Consider the following 20,610-nt stretch of genomic DNA (forward strand, 5'->3'; position numbering starts at 1 on the left):
CAGCTCTGTAATTTCAGCATTATTTGAATACCATGCAAGTGCCTTGGATATTTATGCGCCTTCATTTTACATCTGCTTTTTAGGTAATTGATTTGTACTTGTCTCTGCTAGATTTCAGTAATTTGCCTCCCTTTTCTTCTTTTCCATTTTTTTTTTCCCTGTTGCTCCGTCCCTGTTCTCCATCCTCACTGGAAAACCTAAAAAGCATTCCCATAATGATTTCTGGTTTCTGCAGCCTCTTTTCTTCTGAGGAAGCCCTCTCTTGCACCAGAGGGTCAGATGGATGGGGTCTGCCTAGATCTGCTAGTTAAGTTGTTCAGTGTGGCGACTACTATAGGAACCAGGGTGGCCTTGGTTAACTTTGTCAATGCCCCGCTGGAGTTTGGTACCTGGAGCTGATTGATTAGGTATCTGCAGATGCTCGTTATCTCCTGTGACGGCTCAGAGGTTTGTCCTTAGGTGAAACCTTGTGCAGATGGGGAAGGAAGGTGGCGGGGGAGAGCAGATTTCATGGATGAATTTACTTGCAAAAAAAAATAAATTCTTCCATGTGTCTGGGCCACCAATTTTTCACCAAGAAACTAGCATTTCATACCCTGCTAAAAGTTTACAGTTCCTTTTTTTTCTTTTTGGCCAGTACGTTTCTGTACCACTGAGCTGGCAGCTGAGTTTTGTCCCACGCACACACGGGGTGTCAGCTGCGGGCCAGCCTGGCAAGCAGCAAGAGGGGGGAGGGAGGAGCCAGAGGGAAAATGAAGCGCTTTATGACTGTGACCGGCCCGCCTGCAACTGCGTGTCATGTGTCAACAACCCCCAGCCTGCAGATCTCGGTGGATGTAGCTTTCCCCTCATGACACGTCAGAGGCCTCGCGCCGGACTCGGGGGGATGCTGATGCCAGGTGCACCTGTAAGTCTCACGGCTGACAGGTGACCAGGCAGCCTTTCTAGAAGGAGCGGGGAGCAGGCCTTTTCTGAGAGCTGAGCCTCCAATAACACCAGGAAAGGGGGCAGCATTGTAGACAGCCGGGCCCACCAGGAGTTATTTCTAAAATCTGGATTAGATGATGATGTGAAGTCAGGTACAAACTGACGAGGACTCTTTCCCATCGCCTGTGCTCCCTTGTTTATGTTACCTTTCAGACACCAGGGAGGTTCTCTGCTGGTACCTGTGTGATAGCTCCGAAGATGCAGGGCTGCCAGACATCACCTGCGTCATTTCTAAAGGGCACGGAGGGTGAAGGAAAGGAACAGGAAGGAAAGGATAAGGCACACAGAGAAAGGACCCTAGGGAGCAAAGACCTGGCACTCAGCAAGGTTAGTCTGAAAAAATACAATTACCGGGATCAGCAAATTCTGTTTGTTTTGTTCTCAGAGTTTTAAAATAAAACATAGAAGACACGGGGATGAATTGGGAGATTAGGTTTGACATAAATACACTACCATGTGTAAAATAGAGAGCTGTTGGGAACCTGCTGTATAGCACAGGGAGCTCAGCTCGGTGCTCTGTGATGGGCTAGTTGGGTGGGATGGGGCGGGAGGGAGGGGATGTGTGTACGTGTGTGGCTGATTCACTTCGCTGTGGGGCAGAAACTAACACAACATTGTAAAGCAATTATATTCCAATTAAAAAAAAAGCTCTATAAAAAAACCATGGAAGACATTGGTCTCTATGGGAGAATTAATTACTGTTTCTCTATTTCCCTTTATTTCCTATTTTTAATAAAACCTTGCAATAAATATGGGATGCTTAAAGGAAGGAAGATATTGTTCAGCCTATATTTATGAAATGAAAATGTTGGAAAACACACAGCCTTTTTATTAATAAAATCGATCAAAATAACAGTTTCCACACCTGATGTTTAAATGTCCAGTGCACACGGGGAGGATGGAGAACCCAGGTGGCACAGAGCGTCGGGGGAATCTGGGGGCGTCTGGTATGAAGGGGTGATGGGGGTGTGAGAGCTCTGTCCTCCCGGGACCCAGGACGGCAGGCAGGGTGGGACCAGATGGGTGGGCGTGCCACTGGCATTGTGTGGAGAAAATGAGCATTTCACTTCCCAACAGTTCATTGTGGCTTCTTGTTGCCACTGCCTGTACCTGGTGACCTCACAGCTCCACGAGGTCACTCTCTCCAGGTCCTACTTCCGCTGTGTCTCCTGGGTGGGCACCCAGGAAGATCAGAGTCTTTTCCAGCACAATTAGTCAGTATGAGAAAGTACAGCCCCCTGACCCACAGCTATCGCCAAAGGTGACAGCAATATTCAAGGCACACTCAGGACATTTGCTCTTTGAAGCTCATCATGTTGGGACTTTTCTTTATCAATTACAGTAATTCTTACCCTTGTCTACTCGTTTTGTCCCCTGTTATATTTAAGATGAAAGCTTTGTATAATATGTGTGCACATGTGTACATGTGTACACGCACTTATTTCATTTTGAACGAAAGCTATCCTTTGAAAATTTTCAACACAGGATTTGTCTTAAAAATGCCAATTTGAGAAAATATTCAATTTGGTAATCATTATTTTTTCAATTTTTATATTTTTAATTTCCCGGGCCCTTTGATTTGTCAGATATTTTACATATAAAAAGGTAATTTGTCAAAAACTTTGCAACATTTTTGTATTTGTCATTTATATCAATTTTTTAAAATTAAGACTTTTTTTAGAGCAATTTTAAATTCACAGCAAAATCGAAGTGAAGTAACAGAGATTTCCCTTGTACCTCTTGCCCCTCCACTGTCGACGTCCTCCACCAGAGAAGTACATGTCCTAACTGATGGAACTACATTGACACACCATGATCACCAAAGTTCGTAGATTACATGAGGGTTCACTCTTGGTGTTACATGTTCCATGTGTTTGGACAAATGACTAATGATATGTATTCACCATTATAATGTCATGCAGAGTATTTTCACTGCCCTGAAGATCCTCTGTGCTTCTTTTAACCATCCTTCCTTCCCTCCACCCCTGGAAATGACTGATCTTGTTTCCGTATTTTTGCCTTTTGCAGAATGTCACATATTTGGAATCATACAGTGTGTGTGGCCTTTTCAGATTGACTCCTTTCACTCAGTAATATGTATTCAAGGTTCCTCTATGTTTTTTCATGGTTTGATAGCTCCTTTCTTTTTAGGGCTGAGTAATATTCCATTGTCTGGATGGACCACAGTTTATTTATCCATTCACCTACTGAAGAACATCCTGGTTGCTTCCAAATTTTTGCAATTATGAATAAAGCTGCTATAAATATCCATGGGCAGGGTTTTGTGTGGTCATAAGTTTTTAACCCTTTTGGGTAATTGCTAAGGAGTGTGACTGCTGGATCATATGTTAAGAGTATGTTTAGTTTTGTAAGAAGCCACCAAGGAAGACAAACTGTCTTCCAAATTTGGCTGTACCACTTTGCATTCCCACCAGTGATGAATGAGAGTTCCTATTGTTCCACTTCATTGACAGTATTTGGTGTTGTCAGAGCTCCAGATTTTGGCCATTCTAATAGGTGAGTGATGGCATCTCATTGTTGATTTAATTTGTATTTCCCTGATGATATATGGTGTGGAACATCTTTTCATATGCTTATTTGCCATCTGTATATCTTCCTTGGTGAGGTGTCTGTTAACATCTTTGACTCAGTTTTTAATCAGGTTGTTGTTTTTCCTTATTGTTGAGTTTTAAGAGTTCTTTGTATATTTGGATAACAGTCCTTTATCAGATGTGTCTTTTGTGAATATTTACTCCAATCTGTGGCTTGTCTTCTCATTCTCTTGACATTGTCTTTCTCAGAGCAGAAGTTTTTAAATTTAATGAAGTCCAACTTATCAATTATTTATTTCATGGATCATGCCTTTTGTGTTTTATCAAAAATGTCATAGTCATACCCAAGGTCATCTAGGTTTTCTCCTATGTTGTCTTCTAGGAGCTTTATTGCTTTTGTCTTACATTTAGGTCTATGATCAATTTTGAGTTAATTTTATGAAGGTCTGTATCTAGATTCATGATTTTACACGTGGATATTCCAGCACCATTTGTTGAAGAGACTATCTTTGTTGAATTGTGTTGCCTTTGCTCCTTGTGGGTCTATTTCTGGGCTTTCTATTCTGTTACACTGATCTTGTCTACTCTTTTGCTAATGCCACACTGTCTTGATTACTGTAGCTTTATAGAAAGTCTTGAATTTGGGAAGTGTTGGTCCTCCAACTTTGTTCTTCTCCATCAATATTGTGTTGGCTACTCTGGGTTCTTTTGCACATAAATCGTAGGATCAGTTTGCCAAGATTCATAAAATAACTTCCTGGGATTTTTGATTGGGATTGCATTCGAATCTATAGGTCAAATTGGGAAGTACTGACATCTTGACAAAATTGAGACTTCCTATCCATGACCATGGGATATCTCTCCATTTATTTAGTTTTTTCTTTGGTAATTTTCATTAGACTTTTGTAGTTTTTCATGTACAGATCTTCTATCTATTTCGTTAGATTTATACCTAAGTATTTCACGTTTTGGGTGTTAATGTAAATGTTTTTAATTTCAAATTCCACTTGTTTATTGTTAGTATATAGGAAACTAATTGACTTTTGTATATTAACGTTGTATCCTGAAACCTTGCCATATTAGTTCCAAGAGTTTCTTTTTGTTGATTATTTCAGATTTTCTACGTGGACAATCTTATCATCTGCAAAGACAGTTTTATTTCTTCCTTCCTTATTTGTATACCTTTTGTTTCTTTTTCTTATAGCATTAGCTAGAACTTCCAGTGCAATGTTGAAAAGGAGTGCTGAGAGGGGATCTCCCTGTCTTGTACCTGATCTTAGTGGGAAAACTTTGAGTTTCTTACCATTAAGTATGATATTAGCTGTAGTTTTTTTTTTTTTTTTTGTAGATAGTCTTTAACAAGTTGAGAAAATTCCTTTCTATTCCTAGTTTACTGAAAGTTTAAAAAAAATCTCTAAAATCTTTAAATCCTTTTTTTATGATCATGTGACTTTTCTTTTTAGTATGTTGACTGATGCATTATATTAATTTTTTATTAAGGTATCAGTGACATATAACATTATATTCATTTCAGGTGTACAACATAATGATTCAATATTTGTATATGTTGCAAAATGATCAGCACAATAAGTCTAGTTAACATCTGTCACCATACATAGTTACAATTTTTTTTCTTTTTCTTGTGATGATAACTTTTAAGATCTACTCTCTTTGGAACTTTCAAATATACAATACAGTATTACTAACTATAGTCACCATGCTGTACATTACATACCCATGACTTATTTATGTTGTAACTGGAAATTTATACCTTTAGACCCCAAAAGTGGGTGAAGGGTGTCAAAAGATATATTAATTAATTTATTTTTAATTAATTAATTTATTTTTGGCTGCATTGGGTCTTTGTTGCTTCACACGGGCTTTCTCTAGTTGCGGCGAGCGGGGGCTACTCTTCGTTGCGGTGAGTGGGCTTCTCATTGCGGTGGCTTCTCTTGTTGCAGAGCACGGGCTCTAGGCACACGGGCTTCAGTAGTTGTGGCTCGCGGGCTCTAGAGCGCAGGCTCAGTAGTTGTGGCGCACAGGCTTAGTTGTTCTGCGGCATGTGGGATCTTCCCAGACCAGGGCTCGAACCTGTGTCCCCTGCATTGGCAGGCAGATTCTTAACCACTGCACCACCAGAGAAGCCCAAGATATATTAGTTTAAACTTGAGAATTAAGCAAGGATGTTCAATCTCATCATTATTATTCAACATAGTACTGGAAGTTCTAGCCATTACAATAAAGAAACAAAAGGAAATAAAATTCATACATATAAGAAATAAATCTGTCCCTATTTGCAGTTAACATGATGGTCTAGGTAGAAAATCTCAAGGAATTTAGAAACAAACAAACCAAAACATCCCACTGTACCCTGGTAGAACTAATAAGTGAGATTAGTAAGTTCACAGAACAAAAAATCAGTACACAAAAATTTCTATATGCAAACTGTGGAGACGTGGAAACCAAAATTGCAAGTACAATACCGTTTATAATTGCTCCAAAAAAACTAACTGCCCAAACGCTTAGGTATAAATCTAATAATAGATGGAACTTGTATGCTGAAAACTAGGGAATGTTGATAAAAGAAATCAAAGATCTAAACCAATGGAAAGTTCATTGGAAACTTTGAGGAATTGGAAAACTCAACATAGTAAATGTATATTCGGTCTAAACATATCTGTGCTAAACATGTACATATATCAGATTTTACTGACTTCTTGTTTTCCTTAAATATGAAAGCACAAATGTCCTTATGGTCATTAAGTTCCATACTTTTACTTTAATGGTGGAGAAATCAAGCCCAAAAGATACGCGTGACAGCTTCTCCAGGGATTTTGTCACCAGGACTGGATGATGCATCTCTTGATTCTCCATCAGGTTCCATGAAATCCTCACCAGCTTTCTAATTCCCTAGCATGGTAGTTATAAACTCCCTGGTCTGTACTCTTGTTTGACCCCCTCGTATACTTATACGTTTAATAATTTGTTGAACGGTTACATGTCTCCTGGTCCTTAGTCCTGTTTATGTGTGTTGGGGGAGCCATGATGCTCGAGAAACAGATGCCACTGGGCACAGGGCTGGTCCTCATGTAAACCTCTCCACCCTCTCTCCATGTCTACCAAAATGTGGCGTATGTCTTAAAAGATGTGCAGCCCCCCTTAGTAGCCCTAATGAAAACAACAGCTTTTTTCCTTCCTGTTTACCAAGTATTTACACTGTCCTTTTAATCTGATATTATAAGGGCAACTATTTTCCTGCTTTTACATAGAAAAGATGCCTTTTAGAGAGAGCATCCTTTTATTGTCCCCTTCCCCCCAGAATCCATTCGTTGTCACTTTCACTCTCTCACTAGAAAGTGCTGCCCATCAGAGGGACTAAAAATATAAAACGTAAGACTGTATTCCCCCACACCCCAAATTAAGCCTTCCAGAAGGATATTAACATGCCCCAATTCCCTCTATCTGTTGAATTTTTCAGCAACTCAATCCCCAAAACCATTTTTATATTTGGTCACATATGAGCTGAACCAGGGTAATTGACACTAATGATTTTCAGCTCATATTTATTTGTCTATTGTTTCATTCTGACTCTATTCTTCCCTTTCTGTTTCTGATTTTCTCCCATTTTATGCTAAGTTCCACCGAGATCTATCTATCTTGGCTTCACAGAGTCCCAGGACTCAGAAGCTAATCATATCCCAGAGCACTGATGCTGGATGTCCTGTGGTGTTTGGAATTTACATGAGTTGTTTATTCGCACACTCTTGGTTAGGGATCATTTCACTGTGGATAGCATAGCCTGGCAAACACATACGCACACAGATACACACACATTCACAAACAGATATCCCCAGTTAAATATTCATGATCCCGAAGATTATCATAGGGCTTTTCATACAAAGAAATGACCAGCATTGTCACTCAAGGCTTGTATTGCCTTCTGCAGAGGCTGCTAAACAGTATATTATCACATCCACTGTGTGACAGACAAGTTCCAGAAGAAACGGCTAATAACAATGAATTAATGTAGAGTGGGTTTGAGGGAGAAAAAACAGGACAAAGGAACTTCGAAAGAGGAGATAAATGTGACTGCACATTTTGATTTGGCCTCCCTCGAATTCAACCTGAATGCTGCATTAAGTTCTTTCCCCTCAGTGGTCCATTCCCGAGAGGATGGAGTTGACCTGTGGGAAGATATTCAATGGCAATTATTTCAGTTAAATCAAACAGAAACCGAGCTTGAAAAGGAAATAAATTTCATCTTTCTACTTCTCTGTATTGTACTTCAAATGTACAGCGTGTTCATATCCTACTATTTAGTGATCTTTACAAAGAAAAACATGCGACCTTTGAATTCAACCCTTTCCTTCATTTCAACCCAGATAGGGATGTCCTCTTACAGGAATTAAATACAGTATGTCATGTGCCAACGCAAGGAATAGAAAATTTAGAATCCTCTTTGTGGCCAGCAGATGACAACTGGCCTAAGGAGAACAGATGATTGGAACGGAAGGAGTCACATTACAATCCCTCGAAGACCACAGATTTCCGTACGCAGCCTTCTCCACCCTGTTCCCCACCACATCTGGGCTCAACTGGCAGCTGTAATTACTTTAATTGAAATTGCCACTGTCTCATCAGACTGAATGCTCACCATCATATTAATAGAATTTAAACAAAAGGTCATACTTGGCTTGCAATAGAGTGACGATAACTGTTGGCATGAATATTTTATGGAGAATAAGGGATACATTTACATAGAAATGCAGTATACATGTGTACTAGTTATTGTGGATATAGTGACTCATTACTCAATCAACAAACACAAAATGCTCACCAGGTAATAGGTGCCTCCCTGAACTCCAGGGAGCCAAAGGTGAATAAAGGTCACCTCTGAGGAGTTCACGATTTAGTTTAACAGTACAATGCTTTGGGAAAAAAATATGTCTATAGAAGAGGATACCAAAAATGCTAAGAGGGGAGACTAAAAGTACAAAAATATACCTCAAAAGAATAAATAAAAAGTTGATATTTTAAAAAGATGGATTAGTGGGGCAAATTTCTAAAGAAGGCTATAAAAGCAACATGCATCGATATCAGGAAAAAATGTTGCTGGTTTATTTGTACAATAGGATGTCAAAAGCTTTGTATGAGAGAGTTTAGAAACCTTCTTCACTGTCTGAATTCCCTCGGAAGCAGAAAGGAAGACCTGGGATCTCACTGATGATGGCAGAGGATTAGGAGGGATGACCACTCAGAGTGGAAGCGGGAGGGCCAACCCCAGGGAACCAAAGATTCTTCAAGGGAAGCATCTAATCCCAAGGTCCCGGGTCTAGACATGGAGCTACACTCAGAATAGCAGAGTACAGTGAGAAAGTTCAGGGGGATAAGGATCTAGAACACAGCAGGGTGCTTTTTATCGAAGATGTATGAATGGGCATGAGTGGTAAGGGCAAAAAACTGGTTCAGACACTCACCCCAAAGATCTAAAAATTGGTGAAAGATGCATTCCAAGAGATGGTTAGCTAAACAATTCTTGAATGTTTACATCTCCTTTGGATAACTGATCAGCAGATATATCTAAAAATATACAAGACACCATATGTAAGACAACGTACTTGAAAATAAGGGGTGGGAATATAAAGAACTAGAAAAACAGGTCTCATGCTTTGAAATAGCTTTTGACCTCCTTAAGCAATTCAGATCGATCTACATCAAATGTTTATAACTCTATTGTCTAGAGCTGAGAGAAATTTTTAGGGGTTGCTTCCAGAATAAAAATACCTAGGAGGGAGGCATTGTGTCATAATAAAAAGAGCACTACGCTTGGAGTCAAGGGTTTTGAGTGCTGGTTCTGTCTCTTACTAGTTGAGTTACTTTATGCAGTTCACTCTATACCCTGAGACCCAGTTTTCTCATCTGTAAAGTTGGAGCACTAATATCCACCCATATCAGTTAGGGTTCTTGGATTGCAAGCAACAGAAATTTATTATAACCAATAAAGCACAAAATGGTTTTACTGAAAGAATATCATATAGCTCACAGAAATAAGGAGAACACTGGAGAAACATTCTCATAAAGAACAGGAATCAGGACATCTTCTGGGTTCTGAGTAGCAAGAACTAACCAATGATTATGTCAAGGAACCACGACTGAAATTAATGAGATCCAACTATTTTTTTTATCCTTGCACATTCTGTTCAAGGTTCAGTATTCTAGGACAGAGAGTCCAATTAGGCAGGCTTGGGTCACGTGCTCCCTCTTGGGCAAGGGATGGGCAGGAACCCTAGTAGTGAGACCCACCAGATTGCACACATGGCAAAGAAGTTATATCCTAAAAGGATGTCAAAACAAGGTTGACAGAGGAAGGGAGGAAGAAAAACCCACAACTCTTCGCCACAGTTAGAATACGCATTGTTCACTGGGGACCAGTGTGGGAGGTTTCTCCGTTTCTCCTGTAGCAGATGCCTTAATGGCCTCTGCACTCTGTGTTCCTGTGCGTGCACACAGCGTCCTACTGCATATCTCACCCGTGGGCTGTCTTTAGAGAGTCATTTTAAAATGCATTTATTATACGAGAGCAGAGAGTCCATTGGCCGACTGTGTTCCCTGGGGGACGTGGAGGACACTCCTGTCATTAGCACAAGGAGGAATGCTCCAGCGTCAGCTGCGAGAAGCCCAGCTGTGGGCCGTTTCCAGTCAGAGAGGGCTGACTTGAGAAATGCTAGTCTGCACCTGGCCTCCTGGCGTCAGTAAGGATGATAACATTCCAGAGTGTCAGAGGCCCGGCATCTAGGGTTAGAGATAAAATGCATGTAATCACTGTGAATAGCAGTAAAGACCCAATGTTAACGGGGCACCTGGACCTACAGAATCTGTGGTCCTGGAAACTAGACCATGGTGTTCCTAAGGGTGAAACAGTTAGAGGGCCAATGAAGGTATTGCCTGACTTATATCACCAAAATGATCTAAAAAAGTCGTATGTCAGTTAGGGTAAAATCTGGATCCCTTGCCCAGTTTCCAGGTGAAAGTCCATCAGTAGAAGAGAAGACAGGTCCCCTTGAGAAAGGATCTGGCCGTGTTATGCTAATTATGTGCAATAACTGGTTCCACTCTTTCTCCAGGGGGACTATGGCCATTCACTAGAGTAACTGAACATGGTGGGGAAGGAAAACACCCAGGTCCATCAAGATACTGCATACAGAGCTTGAGCCAACACTGATGCCAGGGACCCCAAACACTAACCTGCCTTCCTCCCCATTAAAATGGGGGCATAGGGAGATCACTTAAAATGCAGAGCCCTGATCTGAGTCCACTTCAAAGTGAGTTCTGAATGGAATGGCAGAGATAAGAGGTAAGTAGTAAATGGATATCTGGGCAGCGGCCGAGAGCTTGGCTGGAAGGAGCAGAATTGCAGGAGGTCTGGGGGAGGGGCGTGTGTGCAGACTTGGGGGGATGAGTACACGCTGTGTATTGCTTTGCATCCTGCATGCGACCACTGGAGCGCACTGGCCCAGTGGAACCAGCAAACCAGCTGGGGACAAGTGAAGGGAAGCCAGTCCCCCTCCTGGTCCTGCAGGAGCCACCCACTGGGCTCCAGAGAGGAACAGCCCAGCGGTAGGCTGGTGACCACTGATGGGCCACCCAGACCTGCCCAGTGCTCTCCGGTGCCTCTCCTTTCCCCTCCTCCCAATCTCCTGTCTGCAGATCCATTCACCCACTCTAGAGTTTGTCCTTCTGATTTACTGTTTTCCGCCTTTTTCTTTATGATGTTTTCCTCTCTGCTTTCTTTCAATTAGGAAGGCTTGAAATTATTTTACAAATACATGATTTGAACACTTCATCAGTTTTCTTTCCATATAGAATGCAGTTGAGGGAGTACTTGTATTCTATATAGAAAGAATGCAAGTACTTGTGGGCACAGCTTCAGTTACATAGATTTTAATCTGTAATATTCATGTTTTATTTTTTCTGTTATTGCACTTTTAATTTCCTCTTTGACCATGTAGTAATTTGCAAGAGTGTTTTTAAGTGTATAAGAAGTTTTTCCTTAAATTTTTGTTATTCGTCACCTGTTTTATTATGTTTTCTAAATGAATTGTCGTTGTGACTCTGAAGGTCACCTCTTGTTTAATGAATACATGAGAATGTGGGGTCTTAGTCCTCTCTTCTAACGTTGTAATTTTAAAGAATTATTTTCTTGATTATTTGTTTCCTGACTTTGGCAATATAGACTTCATTTTCTTCACTTTATTCTTTCTTTTTTTGTTCTCTTGTGGTTTAGAAAGTGAATGCCATGTTTTAAATTTTACCAGTAGTTAGCTGAAACTTTAAAAATAAATATTGCATTAGTCTAATTAAGATTTTAAATGGTAGAAATTTTCTCCCTTTATGCAATATAAGGAATTTATTATTTTTTCAAACTTTCTGCTGCATTTCCAGTTTTATTAACCTGTTTATATCCTGTGTTTTAAAACATGTTTTCTATTGCAATTTTTTTATCCTTAATATTTGAAAAAAGTTTTTGGACATTTGCATGTGTTTAATCATTTTTGTGTTTATTACACATTCTAATCTATCATGAATGACTCACTATTGGTCTTTTTCGGTTTTCTTAATGATCCAGAGCAAGGATTCTTACCCTCTGGCCTATGGACCAAATCCAGCTGCCACCTGATTGTGTATGGTCCTGAGCTAAGAATGGTTTTACATTTTTATATGATTTTTTAAAAATCAGAAGATGAATCATATTTTGTGATTCGTTTTCCACAAATAAAGTTTTATTGGCACGCAGCCGTGCCCACTCATTTATGTATTGTTGAAGGCTGCTTTAGCAGTAGCAGAGTTTGTTAGTTGCCATGGAGACCATAGGGCTCACAAAACCTAAAATATTTACTGTATGGCCCTTCTAGAAAATGTTTGCTTACCTCTGATCTAGAGCAGTGATTCCAGCGTTTTTTCTAGGAACACACGTGAAGGATGATATTTATGATGTGTTGGAACCCAGTCCCTCCCCCAGGCCCTGAGTTTGCCCGAAAGTGAAACACTGCAATATTTATAATTGCCAGGGATATCGATGGTGTGTCAATGATGGTGCTTATTACAGGCTGAGTGTATAGCAATGAGGCTGAATTCCATTACCCTAACCTCCCCATCACTCTCAATTAAGCCCATCGGAATGCAAGGGTATGAGAGCCCTGTCACTCTAGGGATGACCTTAAATCTTTTCTAGTTTATTACGCTTTTGAAGAGTCAGTTGTAAACTCCGTTGCTTTATTGTGATGAAATTTCTCGTGACACTCTCTCACCTGGAGTGTCGTGCACGATCACTGCTGAAGAGCTGCTTTTCAGGTGCTGGTTTCAGTAAGAGCCCCCCGGGCAGCATGTCTTCCGTGACATGACATATTTGGACCTGTCTCTGTTATTTGCCTCTTTCCTGGTACCACTAAACAAGATGTTCTGGGTCTATTTTTGTTCACCGCAATGCTATGTTGATGAAAAATATATACCCCGACACACTCCCAAGGAAGATCTGGTTCATGGGGTGGATCGCCATCCTTTTCTTTTTTAAAAAAAATTTATTTTATTTTATTTATTTATTTATGGCTGTGTTGGGTCTTCGTTTCTGTGCGAGGGCTTTCTCTAGTTGCGGCAAGCGGGGGCCACTCTTCATCGCGGTGTGCGGGCCTCTCACTGTCGCGGCCTCTCTGGTTGCGGAGCACAGGCTCCAGATGCGCAGGCTCAGTAGTTGTGGCTCACGGGCCTAGTTGCTCCACGGCATGTGGGATCTTCCCAGACCAGGGCTTGAACCCGTGTCCCCTGCATTGGCAGGCAGACTCTCAACCACTGCGCCACCAGGGAAGCCCCTCCATCCTTTTCTAATCCTACTCAAGAAATCATAATGAATTGGCAACTTCCTGCCCTCCTGGAGATTACAGTGTGAGGCAGTCATTAAACAAAAGAATGAAGATATGATCTGAGGAGGGCAGTGGGGGAGGAGGGGAGGGACCACTAGAGCCCAACATAACAGGGACATGTCTTTTGAGAGGTAACACATCAATGGAGCCTTGAAGCCTAACTTGGAGAACGGAAGAAGTGCTTCCAGTAGAAGAAATAAAACACGCGGAGGCCCAAGGGCAAAGGAGCACAGCACGGGGGAGGCATGCACAGGGGTTCAGTACTCAGCCTCAGAGCCTGAGAAGGAGATGAGGAAGGGCCCGTAGACCTTGTCCGAACAGCTGGGCTCGGTCTTCCCAGCAGCGTGAAGCCAGGAAGGATGCTCAGAGCAGGAAAACCGCATTAGGGTTTTTGGAAGATGGCTGCATGGGCTGATGGCAGGTAAGCTGCAGGCTGAGGTACCAAATAGGAGACTCAGGTAGTCCAGGTGAGTCTCTGAGTAGGGATATGTCCCAGAAGATGAAGGGGAGGCGCAGAGTCAGGAGATGCGTGAGAGGTGAGAGGACGTAGTGGCCGATGGGGGTGAAGGGAGAAAGCAGAGTCACCATCCGTCTCAGGCTCCCAATTCAGGCGCCCCAGACCGAGATGGGATGGCTGGAAAAGGGAAGTCTCAGAGCTGAAAGTGGTCCCTGGAGATGGCGTGGGTGAGGGCGAGGGTCTATACCCCCGAGCAGCAAGGCCCGGCGGTCCTCCTCGGGGGTGAGCTGCCTCCCAAATTATCCTCTTACCACGCTCTGCTTGTTTCCTCTGAGGCTCCGAAAACCGTCTGTGATCACTTAATTTACCTATTTCTTGCTTTTTCAGTGTCTATAGTATTTTCCTATGGCTTCTGTAGCAAATGACATCAAACCTCATGGCTTAAAACTACAGGAATTTATTCTCTCTCAGTTCTGGAGGCTGGAAGTCTGGAATGAGTAGCAATGCCTGAAATCAAGGGGGAGAAGCCGTTCTCGTGTTCTCTGGCTTCTGGTGGTCCCAGGCGCTGGGGCAGCATCACTCCATCTCTGTCCCTGGGGTCCCAGGGTGCCTCCCCTCCTGGAGCTCAGCATCCCTCGGACTCTCAGTTTTAAGGATACGGGGATGCACTAAGCGGCATGTGGATAACCAAGATAATCTCCCCTGCAGAATCCTTCACTTAATCCCACCTGAAAAGTCCCTTTCTGCTTTTTAGGGAAGTATTCACAGGTTCCAGGAGTTAGGATGTGGATCTTTTTTTGTTGGGGCGTGGGGTGCAGGGCATTGGCGGCTGTTCTTCACCCCAGCTCACTGCCTTTCTCTCTAGAACTTAATGTCCCTGAGGGCAGACCCTCTGCCGGTCACCATGACCACGCATCCCCTACACTAGCTCCGTGGTTGACACCTAGGAAGTATTTAATATAGATTCCTCAAACTCAGCAGCATGATTGAAAATGTTATTTTTCTTTCCCTAACACCTTTAAAAGAAGGTAACAGTAACTTTCCGCGTGACAGGTCTAATGCACGTTTCCTTCTCTTACTGAGGCTCCTTTGCTAAGCCCCTCTGGTGTCCACTGTTCTTTCCACGAACTCCTGAGTCCTTTGGCTTCTCTTGAAGGCCGTGGGGAGACTGTGAGGCTTGATAATTTGGGAGACACGAGATTGTCATTGGGAACCATGCGGAGTCGCCTTGTTTGGGAGTGAGCGGGGGCCGGGTGCCCTCCTCACCGTGTCCAGGGCAGCAAGCCTGCTAGGGGATGATGGGCATCTGGACAGCGTCTCACGGCGTGATGCCTTCATGTGCTGGTCTGCTGGAAATCAGCATTTTCACCAACCATCAGGCACAGTCGAGTTGTGGAAGGTGGTGGTGGTGATATTCAAGTCAGGCATGAGATTGGGGTTACATCCTGGGGACCTTGATCCCGTGGCTCATGTACTATTCGCATCAGGGTACAGAGCTAGCATGGAATTATGCACACGTTTTTACTTCTGTGCCTGGGAAAGTGGGAAAGTGACGGGACCTGTGGCTTCCTGATTCTGTATAGTTGTGTTTTTAAACAGTTCCACTAAATATCAAAATTGATCCTGGCGGTGAAATACATGGATGTGTAATCTGAGAATGCTTTCTTGCTGCTTTCCCCATCAAACTTATAAACATAAATTAAAGATGATTTGAAGTTCATCTTGTTAGCTTCTCAATGATAAGAGTATTTTGCTTGGCTTATTTTGACCCTGGGAAGATATCTAAAATCTCATGCCTTCATGAACTGAGAACCAAGCACCAAACACGATTTCTTCTCCTTCAAGTGTGGCCTGTTCCGAATATTAAAGCTGAAATATCTACCAGGCCATGGCTCTCCTTCCTGGAACTCCAGGTTATAATCATGGAAATAAGTGTTTCCAGTCTTGGGCTTCCTCAATGTTGCATCCATTTTAACGCCCCATGGAGCTGGGAAACCTCAGCTCTTGAGATACGAAAGTTGTGGTCCAACCAAATCCTTTGAGAGCAGTGCTTCCATAATTTAAAAGAAGTAAGATGTTTACTTACTTGTTGTGTACCTGGAAGGTCTGCTTGGCGACATCATCACAATCTTCATCATCAATATTATAAGCAACAGCAACAATATTGTAACAGCTGACATTTGTGGGCCATTTATCTGTGCCAAGTACTGTGCTAGGCGCTTTGCAAGCATTATCTTATGAAATTATAGTAATAATCCGATTAACATCCCGTTTTTAAGTGAGTATGCTGAGGCTCAGAGAGATTAAGTAATTTATCCAAAGTAACACAGCCGGGACCCGAGGGGCTGGAGCTGGAGTCTAAAATGCCAGATTCCACAGTCTTGAAATCTACCCAACTGGTCTCCTGTTGCCATTGCTGTAACAAGCACATCCTTTCATGATCTACTGCAAAACAAACTTGGCCTATTTATTTGAAATAAATAGAACCCATAAATGGAAATCCATAAATTTCCTACAATTGTTTAAATTTGGAAATAAATGCTTAAGGGTGATCTGACCTTCCAGCAGAAGCATAAAGTATAGGTTTGTCCTGCAAACATTTTAAATTTTAAATCTCCACACATACCCGTATTTTTTATTGATAACGATCACATTTTTGTAATTTCAAAGGTAGGCTACGTTTCTTCTGGTTAATGAACTTGAGTTACCACGAAATGACTGCTCATTCGTCCCAGGACTCTATAAGCCCTGCATTCCTGGGTCATTCAGAGGACCTAGTAGGGAGGTATTTTGACTGCATTTTTAACATCGAGAAAATGGTTCTTCCGACAGGGAAAGTAATTTACCTGAGCGCGTAAGAAAGACAGTTGGGATTTGAACCCAGATTGTGTTTATTCCAAAGTCTATGCTCGTCTGACTAGAATGAGAAAATATTATCTTCAATTGGTAAGAATTGAAAAAAAAAGTTATTCTTGACATGACTCACTTATCTCTACTGTTTGAAGGACTTTGGTCTGACAGCATTCCTCTGAATTTTGAATTAGCTTCAATCCTGCTTTGTCGTTAAACTTAACATTTGAGATAAATAATAAATAAGAAAATAAAATTACAAACAATAAAAACTTTTTTTAATGGAATTATAAAGTTTTTCAAATCGGGTCAATGTGTTCTTGGTTAGAAATCATACATAAATTGAACTCAACCAAATTCTATGACTCCTAAATCTTAGAAACTGGGCATTTATTTTTAATTCTAAGCATTTTACATGGTTCCTGACTTATATATATTCAAATATTGGATGAATTTGATAACAATCCTGTTAATTTTAAGATAAATAGGATGAGACACCTGGTTATGATGGAAAATTAACAGTATCAAATGATATTTTAATATTCTAATACCCAGGAGAAATTTAGGTAACCATTATCATTATGTTAACAACGTTGTCTGGCTTAGAGATTTTTTGCTGTATTAAAAATGTGGACAGAAACACTGATGGCATTTTGTTTCATAAATGACAAGAGAAATAAAAAAAGCAGTGAGAACTTATTTAGTTTGAAAATTGTATTGATCCCTTTCTCCTCTTATAATATGTTAGTCTGGCCACTAAACTAACTTTCTCTTTGTCCAATTACACAGAGAAAGAAATAGAAATTGTACATTTAGTATTTCAATATTGAAGTTCTAGTATAAGCTTCAAACCTACCGCTTTACATTTACCATAGAAATTGCGTTCCTGTGGACAATTTGAAAGGATTTTACAAAAATTAATTACTTAAAAATGCATTGCATTTAAAAATCTGTTGCCTTCTCTGACTACTTTAAAGTTCCTTTCAGACATTTTCATTTATCTTACAGCTCTCTTGTTTGAAACAATAAAATGGTTTATTATATAGTTTTGAACGAGAAAACTTGCTGAAAAAATAACTGTTTATTCAACATTAACTATATAAAGATACATACATCTTCAACTTGCTTAATCCAAATACTGAAGAAATTCCTCATTCACTACTATAAATATACATGTATATGATAATAAATCCATATTTACTTTATTTCTCTTTTGGATTTGCAAAAATAATTTCCTTTTTCATGCTTCCATGGTGAGACGCTTACTACCTTGGTTTCCTTGGTCCTTTTTTTCTTCCTTCCTCCCTGCCTCCCTCCCTCCTTCCCTCCCTCCTTTCCTTCTTTCCTTCCTTCCTTCCTTCCTTCCTTGCTTTTCATGAGTATGTTTCAGTGGTGTAGGGTAACTTTAATGTGACTCTTAACCCACAAATCCTGGGAAGGCCTGACTTTAGCTCACAAAATTTTTAAACACCATGGTAGGGTCATTGGTATCAACAAGTGCCAACCTTTGGCTTTACCACTTAAGGATGTTATCATGTCCCTGGGGAGACAGGACATATAGATGCCCAGGACAAAACCATGGTGGAGTGTTGCATAACCACGTGGAGAGGAATTTGCAATGCCCTGTGCTATTGCTTGTTTGATCATTGCAGGAGGAGCAGGGGAACTAATCCTGGAAGAACACAGACTGCTATGGGCTAGAGAGAGATTTACTTTACGTTGGCATTCTTACTGTCTGGCGACAAACAATGGAGAAAATCCATGTTTCTGACTCGTCCTAGATATCTCACAAGGACCAGTGACAAGATTCTCTATTTCCTATTATTATGTTAATAAATTTAAGAGGAAATTGTGAAAAAAAAAGCAGCACCTGAGAAAATATGTTTACCATGATCTCAATTTGATTAGCAGTTAAAACCAGGTTTCTATGGAGGGTCCTGTGTTTGGCTGATTTGTTTGTTTTGGTGGTTGTTTTCTTTTGCTGCTTCTTGAAGCTTCTGGTTTCAGAGACTAGATACCAGGAAGATGGAAACTCATCAATAATTCCTTCAAGTCTTCAAAATCTTGAAATCATTTTTCCAGCTTTATTAAGAATCTCCATTTCTTTTCCCAAAGAATGACAAAAGAACATGTGCCCATGTTAAAAAAAACAAAACAAAACAAAACCAAACACTTTTGCCAGCAGTTTTTCTAATAAGGTAATTTAAACAGATCAGAGGTCTGAGAGAAGTGAATAATATTACCTAGGGACTTTTTGCTGAAGTGGATGCATTCGTGGCCTTCTACTTTCCTCCCAATGATTAAACTTAGAAGTATGAGCTGGGCCAAATGTGTAGATATGGAATTCACTAAATTACTTCCTCTGACTTCCTTATTTCTCAGGCAGCAATACTTTGATTATAATTGAGCTTCATAATTGGGCAACATACACATATATATTCTGAACAGATTTCTACTTACACAAGTGTGCTTTCCTCTGAAAAGCAGAACGCATGTGTTTAATTTGCACACATATTTATCCTAACTTACTTGATTAAAAAAATAAAATAAGTAAGTCCAATAAACTACCCTTACTTCTGGTGGGAAGCACATTTCGAACTCCAGGGAGGGCAGAAAAACACCCAGTGTGATTCATAGCGCTCATTACTGAGTCTCTCCTCCGACCACCACACACCTCAGAAGGTCTCATTATCCCCCTTCTGTAAGAAATGAGAGAAGTGAAATAAGGAGTGAAATATGAAAAAAGCGAATACTTTGGTCCACGTCTGAAGTTGGCTAAGACTTTATTATTTAGGTAACTTTTGGTGCTTTCCTCTGGGCTTACAGTGCAGACCTAGGAGGTGACATATAGTCACTGAATTGTTTCAGCTTTTCCAAATAGTATTGAAATGGACTTAATTGTTACACGAGAGGAAAACCCATGTGTCTCCAGAGACTATTAGTGTCATTTAAAGGGCTAAATGTATCATAAAACCTGTCTTTAACAGAATAAAATTGTACAGACCAACACAATTTTAGCTAATGTTTTCCACATTTCTTGAAAAAAGAGAAATAAAGCAAGAAGAAAAGAAAAAAGAGGAAGAAAGAAAACATTGGCTGTAAAGTAAGTCTATTAGGTGCCTCAATTATTAGGAACACTTTAATTCTGTAGACATCAAACAGCTTTTTAAACATTAAAAGGAGTTTGTAGCAAGGTAGGTGCAAAGTAGATTTGAATACAAATTCCAATTCTACAAGATAAATCTAGCCTATAATGTTTCTTTCATACTGTGGATTTAAACCAAAAATAAAATCTAACTTACACAAGGAACACATTCAGACCCCTTCCATTTTGTGCCTTCAAAATGGAAGTGAACTCTGTAGCTGGTTTCATTGACGCTTTATTTTCATTCTGTTTTTTTGTTCTGGGGAAATACTTCCCCGTGATAGTTTTCTTATTGTTACATGTGTTGTACTTGTTGAATGTGGGCTTTGCTCCCTTTTGAGTAAAGTAAATAATGGTAGCCCTCTTCCAAAGCCGAAAATGGTAGAGAGAAAGGTTTAAGCATTGCTTTTATTCCATCAAAGAGACAAAAGGATATTTCCTTCCTCTAAAGAAGTTCAGAGTATAATAGGGAAAAATCAAGAACAGAGACAAATAGTGAATCAAACCTCAATTGAAAGAACAAATCTTTCTATTTATCTGTCTCATCTTTTCACTGGGGTTGTATATCAGCTATCAAGAAAGCTATTTCAAATAACTCTGCTAACATAATTGTTGTTTTATAAGTTGAGTTGCTATGGTGATGCATGACGTAATCATCTATTACCGTCACAATCAGTTAGTTTTTCATACCTAGCCAGGATA

Source organism: Balaenoptera acutorostrata, chromosome 13, assembly GCF_949987535.1.
Source record: "Balaenoptera acutorostrata chromosome 13, mBalAcu1.1, whole genome shotgun sequence".
In the NCBI taxonomy this organism is placed as follows: domain Eukaryota; kingdom Metazoa; phylum Chordata; class Mammalia; order Artiodactyla; family Balaenopteridae; genus Balaenoptera; species Balaenoptera acutorostrata.